General features: G+C 43.2%; 1 protein-coding gene across 1 annotated transcript in view; it reads right to left on the reverse strand.

Annotated features, from left to right (window-relative positions):
* The window catches only part of LOC133440368 (zinc finger protein 37-like), an 801,383-nt gene that overhangs the window by 430,703 nt on the left and 345,508 nt on the right, over positions 1-25,172 (reverse strand). The window lies entirely within an intron of this gene.

A 25,172-nucleotide genomic window follows, 5' to 3' on the forward strand; every position in this document is an offset into this window, starting at 1 on the left:
AGCCAAACCATCGTTTGGCTATCGTTTACATAAATATAGGTACAAGTGTTTAGTTTAGTTTAGTTTAGTTTAGTTTATTAAGAATCCCCATTAGCTGGTACCATAGTAACCAACTAGTCTTCCTGGGGTCCACAAAGAACAACAACAAGAATATAAAACAGTCAATCACACCATCCACAATATATCATACATTTACGAATTATAAAATTTACAATAATAAAATATCTGATGTTAAAACATTTAAGACAAACATTTAATAATTATATGAACCTAAAATTCATTTGCACTAAAACACACAATGGAACCATTCGACATACAGCCAAGTCAACATTATAATCTAAAATCTAAAATCTAAAATCTAAAATAAGATTTAAGTTTCTTTTTAAATACTTGTTTACTTTCTATAAGACAGAGATAGTGAGGCAGATTATTCCATAGTGTTATTGCTCTATAGGTAAAAGATCGTGATAAGGCATTTGTTCTTGGGTGAGGCACCTCCAGCTGACCTTTGCTGGACCCTCTAGTGTCATGGTCATGCACAGTACGTCTAAAAACAATATGTTTAAATAAAAAGTCAGGAGTTTTACTAATCAAAACTGACTTAAACATCACAGCTGTGTTTAAAGCTAACCTGTTTACTACTGTCAACCATGAGAGAGAATCATGCATGCGGTTAATATTTGATCTTGTAGAGCAGCCCAATACCAGGCGTGCAGCCTTATTTTGGGCAATCTGCAGCTTTCTGAGCTCACTTTTAGCGGCAGATCCCCAGACCACAGAACAATACTCAAGGTGACATAAAACTAAGCTCTGCACAATCTGACACAAGAGGGGTCGAGCAACAAAGGAAGCACCTAGAGATACCAACAGCTCTTCCCATCTTTAAGATGATTTGACTAATATGATTGCTAAAAGAAAGTCTGGAATCCAACATAACACCCAGAAGTTTGACACTCTCCACTTGTTCAACAGTCACATTATTTAATTTTAAATCTAGCTTTGGGATACAAGATAACTTGTGTCTTGAACCTAATAAAATGCTTTTTGTTTTAGGGATATTGAGGACTAACTTATTACAAGAAATCCAATCATGTAGAACTTGCAGTTCCTTATTAAGAACATAATTTAATACGCTGCATGAGGGCGCAGCATAATACAAAGTTGAATCATCCGCATAAAACACAACTTTTGCACTTTCAGTAGCCCAAGCTAGATCATTAATAAACACAGTGAACAGTAACGTTCCGAGGCAGCTGCCCTGAGGCACACCACACTCTAGATCCCTAATGTTCCATATGCCACCATTCAAATGTTGTGATCGAGAAGACAAATAATTATGGATCCACATTAATGCCAGTGGTCCAAAACCATAACATTCAAGTTTCTTTACCAAGAGAGAGTGATCGAGCAAATCAAAGGCAGCAGTTAAATCTAACAACACAGCCCCCACCATCAAAGAATTGTCAATAGCTCTAAACCAGTCATCAGTCATTTTTATCAAAGCAGTAGACGTGGAATGGCTAGTTCTATAGGCATGCTGAGACATAGTTATCAAATTATTCGTAAAGAAATAATCATGAATCTGCATATATACAACCTTTTCCATGATTTTGCTCAGAACAGGAATAATGCTAATCGGTCTGGAGTTGCTCTCATTAAAAACAGATTTCTTATCTTTGGGTATAGGGACAACTTTAGCTGTAGTAGCTTTAGTGTCGACTGTAGTTGCATAAACGACAAAAAGAGGGGGGGCAGAAGCTCGCTGTGAAGATATGTCAAAATATGTGTATAGGTAAGAGAGCGGTTACCAGTGTAATGACGCCGTCACGTCAGTAGTAGCATTATGGGGGTAGTTCAGGTGGTAGTGCGGGTCGTCCAATGATCCAAAGGTCGGCGGTTCGAATCCCGCTCTGTCCCAGTTTGCTGTTGTAGTGTCCTTGGGCAAGACACCTTACCCACCTTGCCTCGTGTGAATGTGTATGAATGTGTATGAATGTTGGTGGTGGTCGGAGGGGCCGTTAGGTGCGATATGGCAGCCACGCTTCTGTCAGTCTGCCCCAGGGCAGCTGTGGCTACAAACGTAGCTTACCACCACCAGAGAGAATGTGTATGGATGAATAATGATTTCTGTAAAGCGCTCTGGGTGTCTAGAAGGGCGCTATATAAATCCAAGTCATTATTATTATTATTAGTAATCCTACTTAATTTCAATAAACTCATTGGGGCACCACCTTTGATTTCAAAGGAAATACAAATTGTATTTCTCAATCTTTCATCTGAAAGTAGGTTCTAATCTGGATTGGTCCGAGTACATCAAATAAGCAACACAACGGATCAATTTATTACAAGTTCAAAGTTCAAACAGACAGATAAATGCAAAGTTCAGTGTGCTCTGTCAGAGAAAATATGATAATGACATGTTTGTTAATCCACTGTAGATTAATTCTCTTTTTTCTCAACTTTCATTCATTTCCAAATAATATGGCGACACTGCGCCAGTAGAGTGACAGTTTTCTGGTTAACTACGCCAGAACTTTTCACTCATCATTTTCTGAGGGGAGCATTGGTCAGAATCCTCAACACGCTGTAATTGTTGTCTGTCAGAGCACTTTAATTTCAACAGCTGCATTAACTTCTGGTGATTAGTTGCTTTACCCGGAAAATAGATTTTCAGTCAGCCTTCATATAAAGGGTGCAGATATTGTCACAGCAGGAGACAAAGGCCCAATCCCAATTCTCCTTCACTCGCCCTTCTTTTCTCCACTCGCACTTCTTTTCTTCCCTAAGCCCTAAAAAAGAAGGGGGAGATTTTAGGGCACTTGAGATCTAGGGCACTTGGCCCAGGTGCCTGTCCCAATTCTCCCCCTACCCCTCGTTTTCATCCCTTCCCTGATCAGGAAGCTGAGAGCCAAAAGCTGTTTTAATTTCAGCTGTAGCGCTGTTAATATGGCACTTTATTAAGTTTTAATATTTTTTCAGGTATAATGGTAACCTTAAGATCCCCAACCGGGGCTCAGTTTATCCAAATAACGCCTGTTAAGAAATTTGACCCGATGTTTTCGGAGATGAGAAGAGCCGCCGGCCCCGGGGAGCAGCCTCAGCTCACAGCCCGAGAAGAGACGTGATCGCTGGGTCAGGCTGCTCCGTCAGCCCCGGGAGAGACACTCTCTCCCGGGACGCAGCTCTGTTGAGAATCACGCCGGCTGAAATAAATCATTTAGGAATATGTTGGTTTAATAGATTAAATCTAACAGTTGTAGCTACGCCTGTTAAGAAATTTGCTCCGAAATTTAGAGATTTCTGTCTGCCGGGTCCGGAGCTTGGGTCCGCGTTAAATCGACGCAGAGCCTACGGCGTAGCCGTAGGTTCTGCGTTGGTGTAACGCGGAACCATAAATCCCTTTATTCTGGCGTGATCTTCCGCAACTTTATCTGAAAGTGTGTAAATTACCCAGATAACAGCTGGATTACTTTGTGGTTTCTGAAGACTATTATATCAGAAACATCCAAAACAAATCTGACGAGTCACAGGATTATTTCTCTCTATTTCTCTGAGACCAGTCTGCCTGTTTGCCTTCGGTCGGCGAGTCAAATCGACGCAGAGCCTCTTTTTTTCATACCCCCTCGCTCGCCAAGTCAGCATCTGAAATCCCTCGATTTGAAGGGGCTATTCTCAGCCCCTAGCCCTCGTTATGCCCCCTCCCCCTAGGTGAAAAGAGGAATTGGGACACCACTACCTTCACGGGAACGCGCAAAAGTTAGGGTTAGGGAAGAAAAGGAGGGCGAGGGGGAGTATTGGGACGCACCCAAAGTACACAGGCACAGTACAGTTCAATTCTTCCTTGATTTCTCCAGTTTGTTTATTTTTGATTAACTCAAATTTCGCAAAAGCCTCACTTGGGGATACCATATAATATGTAGTGTTCCTCCTTAATTTCTTTCTACTTAATTTTGGGGCACCACCTGTAAGTAACTCTTAAATATGTTCCCTTAATAAGGTAACCGCTCCTGTATGCTTTTATTTGTTTTACCGGATTTCATGTTACATGCTTTTATTTTGGTACTCTTCGCCGGAAGTAACAATCGCGCATCTGAAAAGTAGGTCAATTGAACTCAGCGCTGAAGCAGAGCACATGTGGTATGGAAAACGGACTGTGTTCTGCTGCTAAAGGTTTATCTACTGTTTATTAAGCGCCTAGCTGGAATTGGGAACAAGGTAAAGTTTTAAAAATGACCACAAAGTTAACAGTCATACAGGTTTTATTTGTTTGTGTGGTAAGACGCACTTAAGTGCTTATTTGTGAGTGCGCAGCCTTGACCAATGGCATGCGTCGCCAGCCTATTTAAGGGGAGGTGATGGCGAACCCGGAAACAAAGCGCGACTCTTCGCCCCCGCCCACTGCGGGTTCCGGTCGGTTCCTGTCTCGTTCCTCATCCACCTGTGGCTTTGGCCGGCTCGTGTCAGAAGCGGATCTTGTGGCAAGAATTCATGCATCTGCACGTCCGTCGTTCAGCGTCCTTTCAGTCGGTCGCAGCTGCGCCTTCTGAGGATGATTGGCTCGCTGGGAGCGTCTGCAGCGCAGACGACTCGTGAAATGCAGCGAGCTGCTTTAGAATAAATTAAGAAGCCTTACATCGCCTGGTGTTGCTGGTTTTAGCCCCCACTGCCGTTCTTGCCAGCGTTCTTATCTACGGGAAAAACCCAGAGCCGTGGTCTGGCTGGACTGACGCGGCCGCTCACGCGAAGAGGCTGCAAGACCTTCGAGCATCTAAGACTTTTTGATACACTTAGTTTTTAGCAATTGTGCGTGTGTGCGCGTGTGTGTGTGTGAGAGAGAGAGTGTGTTTGGAGCGTGGTTTGAGGGATATTTTTCTTTTGGGTTAATTTGTGTTTTTGTTGCCCCTGCTTTAAAACCTATTGGCAGGAGGTCCATTTGTATAACTGCAGATAACCAATAGGTTTTTGGGCCGGGTTTATTGTGTTCTTTTTCTTTCCATACCTGTTATTTGTTTTGGGGCTCGAGAGCTTGTTGAATTCATTCATTCGCGTGGTTGGTAACCACATTTGTTAATTTCTTTATTTTTCTTTCTATTACTTTTGTGCTGTTTTGTATGTTGGTTCATCTCCTAATACCCTTTTTTTTGGTTTCTTTGCTTTCCAGGTGCTGAGCGTCCACGGCAGGGTGGCAAGCCAATCCTTGGGTGATGGTGCTTTATTTTCCGTGTGTGTGAATTTCACGTATGCTTAGTTTTCCTTAGTTTGCTGTGCCTCTTGATTTTTATTATCCTACGTTTGCAGTTCTTGGTTTATTTAACTTACTTTTGGTTTATAGTTAGTGTGACACGTGTGTCTGCATGGTGTGAATCTCTGGACCATTGATCCATTCCTTTGGTAACCCCCCCCTGCTGGTGGGCCTCAGCCCTATCCTTAGCGAGGATCCCCTCATCCCTGCCCCAAAATACGGGGATGTGATTGTGTCATATATTGTATTGTTTTTAAAAGGAATCCTGGTTTTTATAGAAATTAAATAAAATAAGAATTTGTATTTTCACAACCGTTTCTCTGGTGTATTAGTCATCCGTTTGAAATCTTACGTGCGCCCTTAAAGTCTATAAGGCCACATTTGGCGTTGTTGGCAGGGTGACTTCTAAACACCAGTGACTATTGTTGTGAAAGTGGTCGGTTGTATGGTTTGTTGGGGGGAAAAGGAAATTTTATTTATATATTTTTTTTCAGGCATTTCAATTAACCTTTTCTATTTTTGTGAGTGTTGGCAAGAACGGCAGTGAGTCCAGTGTGGAGGTTGGCAGTGTATTCCTCTGGCTGTGGACTGAAACCTTCTGGCAACACGGTAAGCTGAGTTTTGAGGTATGGAGGAAGAGACGAGGTTCGACAAGCGCTGGCGAAACATTCTTTGCTTCTGGGTCCTTAGTGACCGAGAGGCTGGTATTTGTTCCCCGTGAAAATGTTCAACGTTTTCTGGGATGACGATAATTGATTCCATTGAAGAGGCAGATTTCTGCGAAAGGGCATGCCACCTCTCCGCCAGGGAGCAGGCGGTGAGGTGGTAGCGTTTATGGTCATGTTTTTTTTTTTTATAACTATTTCTTGAAAAAAAAGCGTCTGTTGATCGGACGACTTTTGGAAGTTAGCGCTGAGTGCTACACTTTTTCTTAAGGACAATTTGGTGAAGTTTATCTTCATGCAAAATAGAGTTGAAGCTGTCTACCAGCAGCTGCTTTATTTGGACTCGGACTTTGTCCGAGTTCTTGGTTCTGTGACCTTCGTAAAGGGGGCTGCGTGTTCCAGTAACCTGGTGGCTGATCAGCCATCGCAGAACCCAGGGTGATTGTTTGCGAGTGCATCGTCGGGGCGCCGATTGAAAAAGCTGGGGGCAGATTGTGGTAAGACGCACTTAAGTGCTTATTTGTGAGTGCGCAGCCTTGACCAATGGCATGCGTCGCCAGCCTATTTAAGGGGAGGTGATGGCGAACCCGGAAACAAAGCGCGACTCTTCGCCCCCGCCCACTGCGGGTTCCGGTCGGTTCCTGTCTCGTTCCTCATCCACCTGTGGCTTTGGCCGGCTCGTGTCAGAAGCGGATCTTGTGGCAAGAATTCATGCATCTGCACGTCCGTCGTTCAGCGTCCTTTCAGTCGGTCGCAGCTGCGCCTTCTGAGGATGATTGGCTCGCTGGGAGCGTCTGCAGCGCAGACGACTCGTGAAATGCAGCGAGCTGCTTTAGAATAAATTAAGAAGCCTTACATCGCCTGGTGTTGCTGGTTTTAGCCCCCACTGCCGTTCTTGCCAGCGTTCTTATCTACGGGAAAAACCCAGAGCCGTGGTCTGGCTGGACTGACGCGGCCGCTCACGCGAAGAGGCTGCAAGACCTTCGAGCATCTAAGACTTTTTGATACACTTAGTTTTTAGCAATTGTGCGTGTGTGCGCGTGTGTGTGTGTGAGAGAGAGAGTGTGTTTGGAGCGTGGTGTGAGGGATATTTTTCTTTTGGGTTAATTTGTGTTTTTGTTGCCCCTGCTTTAAAACCTATTGGCAGGAGGTCCATTTGTATAACTGCAGATAACCAATAGGTTTTTGGGCCGGGTTTATTGTGTTCTTTTTCTTTCCATACCTGTTATTTGTTTTGGGGCTCGAGAGCTTGTTGAATTCATTCATTCGCGTGGTTGGTAACCACATTGGTTAATTTCTTTATTTTTCTTTCTATTACTTTTGTGCTGTTTTGTATGTTGGTTCATCTCCTAATACCCTTTTTTTTGGTTTCTTTGCTTTCCAGGTGCTGAGCGTCCACGGCAGGGTGGCAAGCCAATCCTTGGGTGATGGTGCTTTATTTTCCGTGTGTGTGAATTTCACGTATGCTTAGTTTTCCTTAGTTTGCTGTGCCTCTTGATTTTTATTATCCTACGTTTGCAGTTCTTGGTTTATTTAACTTACTTTTGGTTTATAGTTAGTGTGACACGTGTGTCTGCATGGTGTGAATCTCTGGACCATTGATCCATTCCTTTGGTAACCCCCCCCTGCTGGTGGGCCTCAGCCCTATCCTTAGCGAGGATCCCCTCATCCCTGCCCCAAAATACGGGGATGTGATTGTGTCATATATTGTATTGTTTTTAAAAGGAATCCTGGTTTTTATAGAAATTAAATAAAATAAGAATTTGTATTTTCACAACCGTTTCTCTGGTGTATTAGTCATCCGTTTGAAATCTTACGTGCGCCCTTAAAGTCTATAAGGCCACATTTGTAAGAGCTAATTGCATTTCTTTATCTGTTTTATCTAGCTCTTACGGTGTTTTCCAAAGGTGTTCTCTGAAGGTGTTTCAAGGCTTTTCACGGTGTGTTCAAACCATAAGGATGACGGCTGAACATAAATAAAGTTCTTTTGAGAAACATCAGTACGCTTCACCATTGTCTGGCTGGGGTTCGCTACAGTAAGAGCTTGACCCTCATCGATCCTGATGACCTGCTGCCCATGACGAGTCCCGACGGAGGATCTCCACGGTGTGTCTGCTTATGCTGTTACTGCTGCGTCGCCACCTGCTGTCCACGCGGATCCATCAAGCAGCACATCTCCATGCGTTGGTGCCATATCTACGGTGATCCAGGCAGCAGTCACAAGGATTTGATGCAATGGTCAAGTACGGCTATACTCAGTGATATTGAAGCAGAACTGTGAGTATTAACCTACAATTATACAGACCACAGATGAGCAACGGATGAACAATTTCGTGGATTGAAAAAAGGAAAAAAAAAAAAGAGAAAAAAAAAAAACATTTAATACTCACCTGCTCTACAACAGCAAAAGGGAACTTTTGTTACAGTTACATGCTATAAACCGACTATTTATAGCTAAGGGACATTTTTTGCTTTTGGACTTTGCATTTAAAGTTCTTTGAAAATTGTGTTTACTGTTGTATTTGCACTTACAGCTACAGTTATTTAAGTGTCTCTATTTTTATGCATCTGTGCCAACTATTTGTACCCACATACTTATATGGTTCATTGCATGGTTTAACTACATCTGCTAAAAGGTTTTCTCCCAACTTAAAAGTTAAAAGTTAAAATATTTAGTTGATAATGGCAGAATCAGCTATTGATAAAGAGTTTGAGAAGAAGAGGGCTGGTGTCCAGCATGAAGTTCAAGAGCCACAAAATGAGCTCCCCATATCTGCAGATGCTTCTGAGAGACTATGTTTGAAGGACACTGTTGAGATTACTGATGACCCACCCGGGGGTCTCCGTCGCTCTGAGCGTGCACGAAATCCTACTGAGAAGATGCGTGTGCACCAAGAGGAAGAAGCCAAGAAAAGGGAGAAAAGGCTGCTATCCATGTATGAAAAATGGAAGCTTCAAATACGCAAAGCGAGAGATCAGCTAAAGACATACATGCAAGAGAGTGAACTCTGGCTTCTCATTGACGAACTTAAGAGAGGAAAAATAAACATGATGGACATATACTTTGAAATTCGAGATCTCACTACACCTTCAACTGACATAAGAAGACGAGTTGATACATGTGAATCAGTGACCACAGAAATCCTTAACATTGCCCACAGCAGAGTGATAGATGAAGAAGCTGAGTTTGATGAGAAACGGGAAGGACGCCGCCTTCATGAACTTCTCCGCCATAACTATGCAAAATCCATTTATGGATCCGCTCCTTCCATGACAAGTTACACCAAGTCAGACCACTATTCTGTTGCATCTTCACTAGCGGCCAAACGAGCAGATGCAGCAGCTGAACTAGCAGCGAAGGAAGTGAATTATAAGATGCTGCAAGAGGAAGAAAGACAAAATGAATCAATACGAGAGTTAGAGGAACAACAACGGAAGGCTCTAGACAAATTGAACCGCCGCTTTGGCCAGCCATTCGCCATTCAGAGAGCATTTAGAGAAAGGCTCTCTAATTGGCCAAGGATTCAAAATAAGGATGCTGAGGGGCTCAGAAACTTCTCAGACTTTCTGAATGCCTGTCAAGAGGCCATGCCTCATGTCAAGGGCCTTGACATATTAAATGACTGCGAGGAGAACCAGAAGCTCGTTCATAAACTACCAGACTGGGTGACTTCACGCTGGAACCGTCAAGTCACACGAAACCTGAACGAGAGGCAAGAATTCCCCAGCTTCAAGGACTTTGCTAGCTTCATGTCAACTGAAGCTGAGATTGCATGCAATCCCATTATCTCTTCATGCTCTTCATTCTTCAGACTCGAGCACTGAAAAGAGAAATCTCCGAGATGTGAAGAGAAACAAGGCCAGTATTCTTGCCACTCAAACAGTTGCAAATAATGATTACCAAAGGTCAGACCAGAGAAAGGCTAAGACTCCATGTATTCTTTGTCAAGATACTAGACACCAGCTTCATGCATGTTTCAAGTTCACAGATATGTCGTTGATTGAGCGACGGAACTATGTAAAGGAGAAGAAACTCTGCTATGGATGCCTAAAACCTGGCCACAGCGCAAAGGACTGTCACCACCGTCACTTCTGTGACACCTGCAGGGGGAAAGCATCCAACAGCCCTTCATGACACCACCTATGTAAGAGAAAGGTCTTCACCAGAAACAGGGGCAAATCAAGGTCCTGCTGCAACTTCCCTCAGTGTAGCAGGAGAAGGCTCATCTAACACATCGATGGTGATACCAGTGTGGGTGTCATCCAAAAATAACCCAGCCGCTGAAAAACTTGTTTATGCTCTTATCGACACCCAGAGCGACACTACATTCATTGACCAAGAAGTGAGTGACAGTCTTGATGCCGACAAACATCCAGTGAAGCTGAAGTTGACCACCATGAGTGGAAAAGACACCATTATGTAATGTAATGTAATGTAATGTAAACTTTATTTGTATAGCACCTTACATCGACCTCAAGGTGAACCAAAGTGCTTTACATAACATACAACAAAATAAAACAAGAATAAAACATATGAACATATAAAAACATCAAGTATAAAAAGTGTCGCCACACTACTGGGTATTAAAAGCCACCCTGAATAAATAAGTTTTAATTTTAGATTTAAAAAGGCCAAGGTCAGAGATGGTGCGTAATTCACAGGGGAGCTTATTCCAGAGCCTGGGGCCGGCAACTGAAAAGGCTCGGTCACCCCAGCGCTTCTGCTTTGACCTGGGCACTTCCAAAAAACGTTGGTTGGAGGACCTCAGAGCTCTGCCAGGCTCACGCACTGTTAAAATCTCCGATAAATAAGGAGGGGCAAGGCCGTTAAGAGCTTTAAAAACAAACATTAAAAGTTTAAAATCAACTCTAAAACGAACAGGCAGCCAGTGAAGGGAATAGAGGACCGGGGTGATGTGCTCTCGTCTGGGTGTGTTCGTTAAAAGACGGGCAGCTGCATTTTGTACCAGCTGAAGACGGCTAAAAGAGGATTGGGCAATGCCAACATAAAGTGCATTGCAATAGTCCAATCTGGAGCTGACTAGAGCATGGATAGCTCTCTCCATGTCGTGACGGCTCAAAAATGTTTTGACTTTGGTTAAAAGACGCAATTGATAAAAACTTGTCCTCACGACATTGTCCACTTGTCGGTCAAATTTTAAAAAGCTATCAAAAATAACTCCCAGATTCCTAACTTTGGGACTAAAAGATCCGGACAAAGAGCCAAAGTCAGCCGTCACGGTGTCACCAAACAAAATGCACTCCGTTTTGTCCTCATTTAAATGTAAAAAATTGCGTGCCAACCACTGTTTGATGTCAGCAATGCATTCCAGCAGGGAGCTTTGTGCACTAGTGACTTTAGGCTTCAGTGGCAGATAGATCTGTAGATCATCTGCATAACAATGAAATGATAAGTTATGTCTGGCTATAATGGACCCAAGTGGCAACATATATAATGAAAAAAGAAGTGGGCCTAGAATAGAACCTTGCGGGACGCCGCATGAGAGGGAGGCACAGGAGGAGCAGGAATCACCAAGCATAACGGAGAAGGTTCTATCTGACAGATATGACGTAAACCACTTGAGTACAGTGCTGTGAAGGCCAACATAATGTTTCAGGCGTGACAGAAGGACTGTGTGGTCGACTGTATCAAAAGCCGCTGTGAGATCCAGCAGCACTAAGACAACAGGGCACTTGACATCAACAGACAGGGCAATATCATTGTGCACCTTTAACAAGGCAGACTCAGTGCTGTGACGAGACCTGAACCCAGACTGAAACTTTTCAAAAACAGAGTTGTTCTCCAGAAATGATCTTAACTGGGTAAAAACAACTTTTTCTAAAACCTTAGACAGAAAAGGCAAATGAGAGACTGGTCTAAAATTTGACAAAACTGAGGAGTCAAGATGCGTTTTCTTTAAAAGGGGCCTAACCACGGCATGTTTAAAGGCAGCTGGGACTGCTCCTAAATTAAGACAGGCATTGATAAGCATCACAAGACTGGGCCCAACAGTATTAAAAGAACTCTTTAAAATTTTGGCCGGAATAACATCCAGAGGACAGTTAGTAGGCTTCAAAGACTTCATGATGTCAGCAAGGGAGGAGAGAGAAACCAGTTGAAAGTGGTCCAATACAGCGGAATGGGCCGGGGAAGCAGATAAATCCGTACCCGAATAATTGCTGGTAGCCTGCCTGACAGAGTTTACTTTATCAATAAAAAAGTTGAGAAACTTCTCACAAGTAGCAGTTGAGAAATCAGTCACAGGAGAGGTAGGTGGGGTTATAACAGAGTTGATTGTACTAAACAACACCCTGGAACAGTGGCCACTTCTGGAGATGATATCAGAGAGAAACTGAGATTTTGCCTCCCTCACAACTCTCTGAAACTCAGCAAGACAGTCCCTTAGAATCTCCAGAGACACATGTAGTTTGTCCTTTTTCCATTTTCGTTCTGCTTGCCTGCACCGCCGCCTAACGACCCGTGTGGTTTCGTTTAGCCATGGCTCTGTTCTTGGCTTTGCAATTTTTTGCCTTAGAGGGGCCACAGAGTCCAAAATCCCGGAGCAAGTGGTGTAGAAGGAGGACAGAAACTCATCTGGACAAAGAGGGGGGACCATGTCATTCAACGCAAAAAACTGAGAGTCCCTGAATGCAGCAGAAAATTCTTCAGCTGCAGAAGATGTGATGATGCGACGCTGGCGGGATGGAATGAGAGGCTTGCTGACTGGTGAAGGGGCTAGAAATTCAAAAATAACGGGGAAATGATCTGAGATGGCAGTCTCAGAAATCTCATAAAGGGAGATTGACAGCCCGGAATAAATAATTAGGTCAAGAGTATGCCCAAGATGATGTGTAGGTTTGTCCACTAATTGAATTAAATTAAAAGTTTCTAAAAGCCTTTTAAAATCAGTGGCGAACTGATCAGGAGCACAACAAACATGAATATTAAAATCCCCACAAATCAGTAGTTTGTCATACTTGGGGAGAAAGTCTGCTAAAAACTCAGAAAACTCATGAATGAAGTCCTTATTATATTTGGGAGGGCGATAGACAACAGCGCATAACACAGGACTTGCAAACTCCAACACAAATAATTGTAGCTCAAAACTGGAGTAAGTATCTGTGTGGAGAAGCCGACATTTAAAACTGTCCTTAAACACAGCAGCAACCCCGCCCCCTCTACCCGAAAGTCGAGGCGAGCTGAAGAAGGAACACCTAGGTGGGAGGAGCTCTGAGAAGGCGCTGTTGTCACCTGGTTTCAGCCAGGTTTCCGTCAACAAAAGGAAATCCAGGGAAGAAGAGGCAAACAAGTCGTTCAGGATAAAAGTCTTATTAGCCATGGACCGAGTGTTCACCAGAGCCATGCGAATTAAACACTGGTCAGATTGTCGGGAGGCACGACCGATCGGGCGGAGATTCTCCAACACACAGCCCCGTCTGTGGATTCTCACGGGCCGGTGACAGGGGAGCGGATACCCGGCCTCCGGGACTGCCGGCAACAGCCATCGATAGCAGTAATCCGTGGAGCCTTGCGTGCTGTAGCCGGGTTGACGACCATAGTTATGGGTGGATGTCGAGGCCAGGTAAGCTCTCAGCCTACACACTACTCCACCTCTCCTTCCTCGTCTCCTGCGTCGGCCGTTGCGTAGCAACCCGATGGATGAACGCCATATGCACGGTGGAATAGACGCCAGCAACGGCGGCGGCGTCTTTGGCTGTCCATTAAAGTCCTGGATCGGTAGCTTGACCACAGAATTGCGGATATTTAAAAGGGCCAGACGATCATACACCAGTAGCGGTGACACATTATCGAAAGTGAGAGTGTTTCTGGCCTTCGAGTAAGGGAATACAGTTCTGCCATTCAAGTCAATCTTCCGGTGACCTACACAAAGGACTGTATACCGATGAACCGCGCTCACATTCCTACTTGTGAGACGGCTAAACAATGGAGTCATCTCACAGAAATAGTTGAAGAGATTCAACCGCTGAAGGACTGTGAAGTTGGGCTTCTCATTGGCTACAACTGCTCTAGAGCCATGGCTCCAAGACAAGTCATTCTAGGAGGAGACGAAGAACCCTATGCTATACGGACAGACCTAGGATGGAGCATTGTGGGGCGCTCTTCACAAGGCCATGGCTCACTGAGCACAAGTTATATGTGTCATAGAATCACAGTTAAAGAGCTGCCTCCAGCAACTCCCGCTGATGTGATCCGTATACTGGAGTCTGACTTCAAGGATGGAAGTGAAGATGGTAAAACGGTTTCCCAAGATGACATCACCTTTCTCAATAAGCTAGATGAGAGCATACGGAAAAACATACATGGCCATTACGAAATGCCTCTGCCCTTCAAAACCAGACCTTACTTGCCTGACAACAGAGACTCAGCCATGATACGCCTCAACCACCTTAAAAGGAAACTGCAACGGGATGAAAAATATAAGGAGCAGTACGTCAGGTTCATGGAAGAGGTCATCGAAAGGGGAGATGCAGAGCAGATCGAAAATGGTGGGAGCAACGGAGAAAGATGGTACATTCCCCATCATGGTGTTCGCCATGCGAAGAAGCCTGATAAACTTCGTGTAGTGTTCGACTGCTCAGCCAAATACAAAGGTACCAGCTTAAATGACCATCTTCTCTCCGGGCCTGACATGTTGAACAACTTAAGTGGAGTTCTCATCCGCTTTCGTCAACACCCTATTGCACTGATGTGTGACATTGAGAAAATGTTCCATCAATTTCATGTCGATGAAGCTGATCGGAATTACCTGCGCTTTCTGTGGTGGAGGCAAGGAGACTTGAACTCAAAGCCAAGTGAGTTCCGTATGAAGGTACATTTGTTCGGCGCAGCATCCTCTCCTGGATGTGCTAATTTCGGGCTGAAGCATCTAGCTAAGGAGAATGCCAACATCTACTCTCAAGGCTCACGATTTATCATGAGGGATTTTTACGTAGATGATGGCCTCACAAGTGTAGAAAACATTGAAGATGCTATTCAGCTTGCCAGAGAGGCGCGTAAACTTTGCGCCACCGGTTGTCTTAGACTCCACAAGTTCGTGTCGAATAACAGAGATGTCCTAGAGAGTATACCCCTCTCTGAACGGGCAACCAATGTGACAGATATGGACCTCATGTTCGATGATCTTCCACTCGAGAGAGCGCTCGGGATTCAATGGGATGTAGAGTCCGTATAAAAAATGAAGCAGGGCGATTCCACACCTTTGTGGCTAACCGCATTCAGAAGATTCAGCTCATGTCAGCCCCTCAACAATGGAGATATGTTCCAACAAGTGACAATCCTGCTGACCACGCTTCTCGGGGCTTGACTACCAGTGAGCTTCTGTCATCTACCTGGTTCACTGGTCCCAAGTTCCTATGGAACAAGGAAATGAAGCTACCAGCAGAGGAAACTCCGGACTTAACAATCGGAGATCCCGAGGTCAGAAGTGCTCTAGCACTCACCACAGGAACTACTGAACGAGTAAGCCTGGTTGATCGCTTGTCCAAGTTCTCATCTTGGTCCCTGGCTACTAGAGCTGTTGCACGGATTTTAAGGCGCATCAGCAAAAACAGGTCAAACGGTCTTACGACCGTAACAGAACGACAATATGCAGAACATCGCATAATCAAGGATCTGCAGGGAAATATGTATCAAGAAGAGTTGAAGCTGTTGAGGAAAGGGATCCCCCTACCATCTCACAATCCCTTATACTCTCTCGATGCATTCCTTGACCAAGATGGTGTCCTCAGGGTGGGAGGAAGACTGAGCAACTCCTCTCTTCCCAGCTCCATCAAACACCCTGCGATCATCCCCAAAGACCATCACATCACAAAGATCTTGATTGCTCACCATCACGAAAGGATGAAACATCAAGGTAAAGGCCTCACCATTAATGACATCAGGTCCAATGGCTACTGGATTCCAGGAATTAACCGGGCAGTAGCATCCTACATTCGCCACTGCGTCACCTGTGGACGGGTATCGGAAACCAACTGAAGAGCAAAGGATGGCTGATTTACCCCCTGAACGTGTGGAACCATCACCCTCCTTTACCTTCTGAGGGATGGACTGTTTCAGTCCCTTTGCTACCAAGCAAGGACGAAAGGAGAGCAAGAGGTACGGCCTTCTCTTCACTTGCCAGGAGGAGGAGGAGGGGGAGGGGGGGTGTCCTGTAGAAGCGGATGAAAGGGGTTGCAGCAGTGTGAGCTGGGTTGGGGGAGGGGGAGAAGACTGATCAAATCTATTGAAAAACAAATTTAGATCGTTCACCCACTGTTGATCCCCCCCAGCCTGGGAGTCTGGTTTCTTCTTGTGACCAGAGATGGTTTTCAAGCCTTTCCAGACTCCTTTGATGTTCTTTTGCTGCAGTTGTTCCTCCATCTTTTTCCTGTAGCAGTTCTTCCCCTCCCTGATCCTCCTCCTTAGTTCCTTCTGAGCAGTCTTCAGCTCCTCTTTATTTCCTGATCTAAAGGCCCTCTTCTTCTCCTTCAGGAGGGCCTTTATGCCAGGATTAATCCAGGGTTTGTTGTTGGAAAAACACCTTACCGTCCTGGTGGGTACGGTGTTTTCCACACAGAAGTTGATGTAGTCTGTAATACAGTCAGTGAGACCATCAATGTCGTCCCCATGAGAGTCACAGAGTTCCTCCCACACAGTAGTGTTAAAACAGTCCTGCAGAGCTTCTTCAGCTTCGCTGGACCATCTCGTCACTGTGCGGGAGACAGCTGGTTCCCTGTGCACCAGGGGTCTGTACACAGGCTGGAGATTAACCAGGTTGTGGTCGGATCTGCCCAGCTGGGGAAGTGGTGATGAGGTGTATGCCTCCTTGGTGTTGGCATAAAAAAGGTCCAGTATTTTATTGTCCCCTGTATTCCCGCTGATGCCCGCTCAGCGCCGCCAGCTCATCCATCTTGTTAGGGAGAGATCTTACATTCCCCATTAAAACAGACGGGAGAACAGGTCTGTATTTCCTCCTCCTGATGCGGCGCTGAGCTCCGACACGGCATCCCCGTCTCCTCCTCTTGATCTCGGGGGGGACGTCGGGTCTCTCATGGGACGGCAGCAGCGCGGTGTTGCGGAGCGCCAGCAGCTGATCCCTGCTGTAAACAATAGGACTGCTTGCGGGACCCCCGGACACGGGCGTAAACGGCGAAAAAAGTAGTGAAGAAGTTGAGATCAAGACTGCTGTTTTGGTCTCCATGGTGCAGAGTAATAAATAATATATACACACTTACAAAAAATAACAAGATTACAAAATTAAAGGAGAAAAAAAGGAGAAAAAGCTCAAAGGTGAGCAGGAGCTGCTGTAACGAGCTGCCACTCACGCGGCGCTCACACACACTATATATATATATATATATTATGGCATTTAATGTATATTTTAAACAGGCCTTGAATGTCTTAAAAACAATCTAAAGCTTGTTTTTTCTACATACATCAGAAATCCAGCCTGTGGGCCGTGTCTATAGTTTTACCGCTTCTAACCCCTTTTTCTGTGCTCCATTCTAAGGGAAGGGGGGGCTATGATAATGAGGCTCTGCGCTGATTGGCTGTTTGAATGACGTGTAGCAGGGGAGGAGACAAAGCGTCCCTCCGGGGAGAAGTGCTGCTGCTGCGTAGCAAAGCGTGTCCACGGTTCTGCGTTAAATCAACGCGTACCCTACGCCGTAGGCTCTGCGTTGGTGTAACGCAGAACCATAAATCAGCCTTTAGTCACCTCGTCTTCAAACAGGAAGATTGAATTTAATTCTAAACAGGTACACCACGGTTATTTACTCCAATTCCTCATCATTTCACTTCTTATGTTACAAGACAAATGAATCATGTAACTGTAAAGAAATCACAACACTGAATTTTCACAAATGGCAACTTTATTGTTAAAATATATAAATAAAATGTATGCACTATTGCTGGCTCTAGGAAGGACCGTGCGTCTTCTGAATGTGAACAGCTCCAGGTGCTTGGAAGATCTGAAACCACAGAAGAAAAATGTATTACGGTACTAATAGAGCCCCGAGCCCGGGGGGCCGGCTCCCCGGAGCCGGTTCCCCCGGAGCCGGCGGGGCTCCTCGACGGTCCGGTCCGTGAGCAGCCCCCGCAGCTCCGTATGCGGCCCCGGTGCTCCGGAGCTAAGCTAAATACTTAGCCCATGCAAAGATCATACAAATATAAATGACATAAAAAAAACGGAACTTACCGCTGACTCGTGTCAGTTACCGGGTCCGTGCTGTGGGATATGATCCTTTTATGAGGGTAAATGTCGATGCAAAATCTCATTTCTACTCCCCCTCGCTGTTCAGCAGCCACCGCTGCTGAACAATGGCGGAAGCTCGAGCGGCCGGCTGAGCTGGTTGTGGGCGTGGTTTCAGCAACGGAGGAGACCGAGGGCGTGGTTTGCATTTTGGTGATGTAAAGAAAATGCACAAATCTAAACGGCTCACAGAAACCACATGACACTGGGGGACTCTGTAAGGTGGGGGGGAGCAGACCTTGCAGATTTTCATGGGGTATCATCTTTTCTGTGTTGGCAGGGTGAGGGGAGACCACTTTATATATGTTAAAACAAGAAAAAGTGTGTTTTTCATAATAGGTCCCCTTTAAGAAACCTGGGAGAACAGAAATGGGCCGGTAGTTACTAAATACACTATGGTCTCCAGATTTGTAAACAGGGACTACTTTGGCCATTTTGAGGTCATTGGGTATTATTCCAGTTTCTAGAGATTTGGTGAAAATATGGGTCAAGACTTAGCAATTGAATGTCTAGTTTTCATAATTACGTTAGATCTGACCTCATCATGACCAGCAACAGAGTCTTTCAGGCACATAATTATGTCCAAGATTTCCTTCTCTGTAGGAGGCTTGAAGCTCTGAATAGAAGGATGGGAACCTGTCAGAAACTCAGATGGAGACCCGGCTATAAGAGTTATCCTTTCTGAAAGAACTGTACCAATATTAACAAAATAATTGTTAAAACATATGCAATGTCAGATGGGTCAGAGTAGACTGGATTTTCATCAACAAATTGAGATGGAAGAGTGGCTGTAGACTTATCCATATTTAGAAGTGGTTAATGACTCCACAGGTAGTTTTTATGTTATTAGAAGCCTCATTGAATTTGTCGGAAAAGTTATTTTTCTTGGCAGTTCTAACAAGATGATTATAATTGTTACGAAATGTCTTATAATTTTCTATATTAATTGGGGATGAATTACTGGTGAATTTCTTATACAATCTATTCTTAGCTTTCAGAGACTTATGGAGATCTGGTGTAAACCAGGGTTTTCTAAATGCAGAGACCTTGTTTGCTTTTTTGCTGACAAGAGGAAAGCACCTGTTGTAAGACTTGAAAAATAACTGATATGCTTGTTCAACATCATCATGGGTGTATCCATCATCCCATCGGATGTCATCAACCTGCATCTCAAACCGGTCAACATTTATTTTGTTATACACTCTAAAACTTAGAACTAGAACTAGCAAGATGTGAGATGACACTGGAAAAAAACACGATGGTTGGAGGATGTTCATATAGGTGTTCATATGCAGTACTTGTAGTTAGATCGTTATATATGACGCGGAAGAAGCCATTTCTAGAACAACAACTTTATTCTTCAACTGTCTCGATACCAAAGCAGTAACACAAGAGTACAGTCACAGTGCCGCCTAATGGTCACACAGAGTAATGCACTTGTTTTCAAATATACTACATAGATGAAGAGGAAGACTGAAGATTAAGGACAAAGTTTAAACCTCACAAATACAACCAAACACTGGGAAGCAATTTTGACTTGTTATAATCCTGTCTTTTTGTCCCTTTTTGTAATTCCAGAACTCCCACAAGAAAATGTTTGTAAGGTGGAGGAGGACGGGGTTTTCAGTGACCAGCACCTGGATAACCTGGAGAGGAGCTGCAGCCCGGACCAGGAGGAACCAGGGCATCCACAGACTACAGAACTGGAGGAAGACTCCAGCGGTCAGGAGATGAAGCACGAGGACGTAGAGGTGGATGTCTCATTGGTCAATGTCGCTGATGTGAGAATTGAAAATGGTGAACCAGGACCAAACTGTGGCCAGCTGCTGTTGCACACTTCTTCTGAAGCTCAAAACAAAGATGAGGAAGGGACTGAAAGTTTACGCTCAGACTCCAGTAAAACTGCAGATCCGGAGCCAATGAGACGACACGGTGACCACGAAGATGCTGCTGTCCCGTCAGACAGCAACTGTAAATCAAAGCTGACCAGGACCCACACGGGGAAGAAGGCATTTTCTTGCAGCACTTGCAGGAAAGAGTTCAGTAAAAGTAGTATTTTAATGGATCACATGAAGATCCACACTGGCGAAATGCCGTACCTGTGCAACACCTGCGGAAAATCGTTTAGAAAATCATCAATGCTCAAGAAGCATAAAATGATCCACAAGGGCGAGAAGCTCTATATCTGCAAAACATGTGGAAAGAGTTACACGCAACGTTCCACCCTGGTGATTCACTCGAGGACCCACACCGGTGAAAGGCCGTACCCGTGCAACACCTGCAGCAAAACCTTTACTAATTTATGGGATCTTAGACGCCACATAACCACGCACACGGGTGAGAAGCCCTACATCTGCAAACAGGGCCGTGCCGCCCATAGGGCAGGTTAGGCAAATGCTAGGGGCGCCAGCATGCCAGGGGGCGCCATGCAACCAGCTGGTTTTTTTTTATTTTTTTATTTTTTTATTTTTTATTTATTTATTTTTTTTTTAATTAGAAATGAATACACTAAAAAACAACAACAGTACATATATAGCCAAAAGTCTTTAAATAATAATGAAATCGTTTTTGTAATTTTAATTTCTGCCTGGCTGCGTCCTTCTTCCTCTCTGGCAGCCACAATTAATTTTGCTGCGGTCCCTCACCTCAACACACTCGCGTGCGGCGCCCCCTCCCCCACCCACTACGCCGTAGCTCTGCGTTGCTGTAACGCAGAACCATAAATCAGCCTTTAGCCAGTTGTCGCATCAGAAGGAGCCTTAAAGCAGGAAATATGTTTTGATGTGGATGGAAATATGTTTTGTTGGGGTTTTCTGCCCACCCCTGGATGAAACCATCATTGGTAAGCTGTCATATTATTAATTATTTCTGATAACATTGTCATGACGCTGACCACCGTGTCTGATTGTGTTAAATACATGTCGTCGCACATTGTAAACTGTTGTGTAGGTTGAACACACGTGTCTGAATTGATCTACTCAGCCAATCCGACATCTATGGCTAAGATGAAAACTTAAAAAGTAAAAGTAAAAATATCCCCACGATAAGTCATAATTATGAGATAGAAAGTCAAAATTATGAGATAGAAAGTCATAATTATGAGATATAAAGTCGAAATTATGAGATACAAAGTCAAAATTATGAGATAGAAAGTCATAATTATGAGATATAAAGTCGAAATTATGAGATACAAAGTCGAAATTATGAGATACAAAGTCAAAATTATGAGATAGAAAGTCAGAATTATGAGATAGAAAGTCGAAATTATGAGATAGAAAGCCGAAATTATGATAGAAAGCCGAAATTATGAGATAGAAAGTCGAAATTATGAGATAGAAAGTCATAATTATGAGATAAAAAGTTGAAATTATGAGATAGAAAGCCGAAATGATGAGATAGAAAGTCGAAATTATGAGATAGAAAGTCATAATTATGAGATAAAAAGTTGAAATTATGACTTTTTATGTCAAAATTATGACAAAATTATGATATTTTTATTTTTAAGGCTAAGATTTCATCTTATTTTTTTCTTTTACTGGAGGAAATGAGCTTCCATAGACATCATTGGATGTCATTAGATTTTTATCTCCAGTTTGATACTTATATCTTAAAGTCTGCATTAGGCTTATAATTAGGTTTGACATAATGACTGGTAAATCCATGGTGCTGAAACCTCATTTGAATAGTTCTGACCATGTCATCTGCGTGTGTTAGAGAGCTGATCTGTGGCATTTTTAGCGATTATGTTTTAACGGAGATGTTTAGGCCTCAAGGGCCCATCTAGAATGCTTCACCCCCCCTAGGCTGAGACCCCTGCTCCGCCCCTGACCTTGACAATCATGTGCATTTAAGTAATCCTCACGTTTTATTGTTAAACTTACTTCTGATTGTCTGCTGAAAATCTAGATAATTGTTGGGAAAACGGGAGCGATGCTAACATGTTAGCCGGTCAATGGCTATAATGCTGTTGTTATTGTTGTTAAAATTGTTATTGTAAGATGTTGTGGGCTAAATTGAGGTTTTTACAGGGTATTTTGTATATAGTTATTATTGGTAGTAGTTGTTATTTGTGTGCAATACCTTTTACTTGACCTATTTTACTATTTGAAATTTTGTTTGTGTTTGCACTTGTTTCTTTATTTAACTGCTGCACTGAGTTGTTTTATTACTCATTTATTACATATTATATATTTAATTATTTAATACATCCTAAAGAAATTGCTATTGTGTGTGTGTGTGTGTTGGTAGTGGACGGGACGGGACAGGACGGGAACGGGGTGGGGGGCGCCAGCAAATATTTTGCCTAGGGCGCCAAATGGGTCAGGAACGGCCCTGTGTAGATCTGTCTTGAAGCTGCAGATCTGCAGGTTGGAGAGCAGGAAGAAGAGGGAGGATCATCGGGATCACATTCCAGGAAGAGGACAGACTTTGGATTTAACCCTTTTATATCAGAGATCCGTTTAGAAGTAAATGTCTTTTTACCTCAACTCATATTTAGTCAGAAATAATCATGAAAATGTAATTAAGTTTTCATTTTAGATGGATGAATCATTTTATTGTTTATAATTCTGGAATATTACACTCTCCATATGTAGAAAGAGCAGCAGTGCCCCCTGGTGGTGAGTTATAAAAGCTCAACATAAACCCAAGAGTGAACAATCTATCGTAATAATAATAATAATAAAAACACAAATAAAAAAAGACTTTAGTGCATCAACAAGAGGAAAGTTGTCACTGACGCAGATTATTGGTACAGCGTGATCAGTACAACCAGCATTTAGCTCAGAAAACAATGTTGAAAGAGAAATGTCATCAAATGAAGTTGAAAAGTGGAGATGCACTTTTGTCCTTTATCCTCAACTTCCTCAATCACGTCATTTTGATCCAGTTTGTTATTTCACTGGTCTTGGCTTCATCAAATGACACATCCAGGGACAGAAGCCGTGCATAGGTGTTCATCCTGTCCAGGTGTTGGAAGGTGAAGTGAAGCCGAAGCCATCGCTTCATCCACTGATCTGTTGGCACGGTAGGAAAACTGATAGGAATCCACTGTGTCAGGAACCATGGAGTTGATGTGGGTTAAAAAAAGATGATCTGCTCTGTTGGTCTCTGGAGAAGGTTTAATGAAAATGTCTCTCCACATTTCTAGTCCATGAAAGAAGCAGATTTTATGTCCATCAAATGCAGTTGTCATTGTTTTTGATAACTTCCTGCCACAAGGAGCCTCAGAGACTGAAGCACAGGTTGGAGATTCCTTCTGTAGCAGAAACTTGCACTTCCTCAAAACCTTGTGCAACAAGCCTGGCTTTTGGTACCAGTCCATTTTCCATCTCTTTCAAAGTGCAAACTCAACGAGGAGATGCACTTTTGTAATAATAATTACAATAATAATAATAATAATAATAATAATAATATGATAATGGAGGGAGGACTTTGCTGTTTCAGGGCCGAGACCACTTGCCTTCATGGAGAGGGACATGAATTCCTTCATGAATAAGGACTAAAAATAACGTTAAAGGTATTTGGAATATATTGAACGATGCCATTAGGAAAAGTTCAAGACAGACTAATTATCCACAATATTTAACCAATAACGATGAAGTCATTAATGATATGAATGAGGTGGTTAATCATTTTAACAGGTATTTTGTGAGTGTTGGACCAAAGTTGGCAGAAAAATGTGTGATCCTGGATCAGCTGATGGATGGAAGGAAACATTAATAAGTAGAAATCCAGATTCAATGTTTCTCACAGCTGTGGAGGAGAGAGAAATCATAGATATTGTAAGTAAATGTAAAAACAAGGTGTCAACTGACTGTGGTGACGTGACAATAGTCAAAAAGGTTATTGATGGATTGTTAACTGACATACAGCTGTAATCAGTCGCTCAGAACTGGGACATTTAAAAAAAAAAAAGAAAACTGCAAAAGTCCTCCCACTGTACAGAACTGGAGACAGACACCAATTCACTAATTACAGGCCTGATTCTTTACTCCCAACATTTTCTAAGATCCTAGAAAAAGTATTTATTTACAGGTTGGAAAAATTAATGCCAATCAAAAGGCCACGCCCCTAATTACGCATTAAACTTCTTGCTTTATATAATTCCAACCTGCCACAATACGAGGAAAAAGAGGCTTCAAACCCCTGCAGAAAACCTGTGGGTGATTCATGCATGAATGAACCGTCATTCTGAGTTTGGGGGTTAGTTTGGGATCTTTATTCCCTCTAGTGGTTAAATGTTGGAAACTGCAGCTTTAAATGAGTCTTGTTTATCTATATATTTCACACCAAAATCATGTTAATTGATCCTCATTTCCTTCCCTGTGTTCCCTCTGGTCGTACCATCCGAAGTTTACCTTCCCTCTGACTTAACTTACTTTTTTATTTTAATGCCAAACGGTGACTCATGAGTCCTGCATGTGCACGTCAATAATAAATCCACCGACTGGAAGCGCTGAACTAAACTAAGTTGGATATTTAAATGTTTTAATGTCTCAAAGACTTACCATGTGTATTATTTTGAAGCCCATTGCAATAAAAGTTTCTTAACAACATAAATGTTTTATGACAAATAATAAAGTGCACATGAATTAAAAAACATTTTTATTTTATATATTGATATTAACAATCAGAAGTTTATCATATAAATTGTGTCAGCTCTCATTGTGTCGGAAAAAATAAAACTCTTTCTAAACTTTCTTGCTTGTGTTGTTTTCTCAGATGTAAATCACTTTGGATAAAAGCGTCTGCTAAATGACAGAAGTCGTAGTAAACCAGTGATGAAAAGAATGTTGTATGCATTTTGTTCTAATTACTTTCGTTGGTAAATGAAATACTGACTGTAACTGCGAGAAGGAACTATGTCATTTGTTCAGACTCCACTGCAGCCCTTCAGAGTTTGACTTCAAATAAAACAATAAGAGAAGATCTAGTGTTGGAAATATTAATGGTGTTGTGGAGGTTATGCAGAACTGGAATTACTGTGCAGTTTTGTTGGGTTCCTGCCCACAT

This window comes from Cololabis saira, chromosome 3 (assembly GCF_033807715.1).
Source record: "Cololabis saira isolate AMF1-May2022 chromosome 3, fColSai1.1, whole genome shotgun sequence".
Taxonomy (NCBI): domain Eukaryota; kingdom Metazoa; phylum Chordata; class Actinopteri; order Beloniformes; family Belonidae; genus Cololabis; species Cololabis saira.